This window comes from Carassius carassius, chromosome 14 (genome assembly GCF_963082965.1).
Source record: "Carassius carassius chromosome 14, fCarCar2.1, whole genome shotgun sequence".
In the NCBI taxonomy this organism is placed as follows: Eukaryota; Metazoa; Chordata; class Actinopteri; order Cypriniformes; family Cyprinidae; genus Carassius; species Carassius carassius.
The window spans coordinates 33,661,833-33,663,653 of record NC_081768.1 but is presented as its reverse complement, the minus strand read 5'-3'; the positions used below and the strand labels follow the sequence as shown (position 1 = coordinate 33,663,653).

Sequence of the window (1,821 nt, the reverse complement as noted above, 5' to 3'; positions counted from 1 at the left end):
GAGCACATATTTTACTAGAACCTATTCTGTTCAGCTCAGAACTGAGTCTATATATTATGACACAGATATTATGAACTTGTGAAGATTTACTGACCAATAGCAAAACATGGCACTGGGTCAAGAAAGCCCACCACTCACTCACATCTATGAAGAAATGCTTTCTCAGTTCTGGGAGCGTTACTACTCCACAATAAATGAGTAACAATCTGATCAATAGATTTAGAAAACAAATGCTTAGCAATAAACACAATGAAAAACTTAGCAAAAACCTTCATATTCCTGACACTGATATACGACCAGTCAGTGATAAGGGTGCACTGCTCCATCTCTGAACATCAGCCCTAAGGTGATGATCCACGGGGTTAGGGACACAACACCCAGGCCCACGGCCATCTGAAGTGTCCAGACAGACCTCAACATCACCTTTAGTCTGTTCGTAATATTGACGCCTAGGTATCTGCATCCCATTAAACTTAATTTAACAGCAACATCTGATTTCAGCAGACCCCCAGCAGCGCTTTAACAGGGGAACACTAGATGATGGAGCGTGGTTCTGTGACCAGTGCAGACAGCAGATTAGAAAGTAAACAGTCTGGTGAGGCTGCTGTTCATGCTTCCTCTGTCTAATCGCTTGTTCCCCGAGAGTGGGGTCGAGTGTAACAAAGACACTCTGTGTGTCTGACATCAGCTCATGAAGCCCGAGTGAAGCGCTCTAACTAGTGCAATCTGTAGAGAACAAATCTGGCTACTTTGTAGAAAAGTTTGAACACATTTTTGCTGAAAAATTCAGGGAGTCACAGACACTGGAGCAAAAGGGGACGGTCGTCACAAGGGCCCTCTATTAACCCTGACTCCTTCTGTTAAGGTTAGGGTTAGTTATCTTCTGTGTACTGTAGATAGTGCTGATGTTTGGCCTGTGATTCTGTAGCTAGTTCATGGCTATAAGACTCTGAGTTTGTTGTAACATCAATGAAACATGTTAAACATCTACCTCAAGCAAATTTGTTGTTGTATTTGTTTTCTTTGAATTCCAGCAGGTCTTGGAAGAGAAAGACAAACTGAGGCGGTGTCTGTCGATGTTCAGTTTTATTATGGCCAATCATTTTGACTGACACTAGAAAACATGTTCACACACACACACACACACACACACATTTGTTGAAAAGTAGTGTTGAATAAAAGGCTTTCAAAATCCATTGTTTGGTCATAACCCGTATTTTATAATGTTATATCTCAGCCCAGGGTATGGGGCGAACTGTAACATTTCCTCCTCGTGTTTGAGACTAAACAATGCCTTTTCTGTTTGTTCTGCAGAGATAACAGTGAGGTCACTTCACAGCAGACACTTGTAACTAGTTTGAGACACATTTTGAACACTCTGTCTTGGAAGAACCCCGAGATACAGACAGAAAGTCGAAACTGTTACAGTCCTCCGGTGTGCAAGAGCCGATCCTCAAAAATAGCCTGACGAATCAGGATTAAAACATCCAAAACAACTCTTTAACTTTACCATTTCATTACACCTGATTCCTCTCAGAGGCATTTATCCAAAATGCAGCTAATCTACTATAACTAATAACTATTAAAAATAATAAAATGTGAAGATACTAAGAGCAGTACCGCTAATGACGTCGCTTCGCGTGCTGTTTATGAGATAACAGTGAACATGTATTTGATTATAGAAGCTCGCGCTCGCTCTCTTATGGGCGTGGTGCTCCCAGTCTGTGCGCCACGCCCTGTTACTATGGTAACTCCTATCACAGACATCAAACTGGATAAACAGGGCCGAGCGCGTGGCCCTGGAGACACGCCCACCAACGA

At 42.4% G+C, this 1,821-nt stretch overlaps 1 protein-coding gene across 1 annotated transcript in view; it reads left to right on the top strand.

Annotated features, from left to right (window-relative positions):
- The first annotated feature begins 1,800 nt into the window (after positions 1–1,800).
- Positions 1,801–1,821, top strand: part of slc27a6 (solute carrier family 27 member 6) — a 31,639-nt gene continuing 31,618 nt past the window's right edge. Inside the window, exon 1 of the mRNA XM_059566903.1 lies at positions 1,801–1,821. This exon is cut by the window's right edge and continues 580 nt beyond it. The gene's annotated coding sequence lies outside the window, so the exon portion shown is untranslated.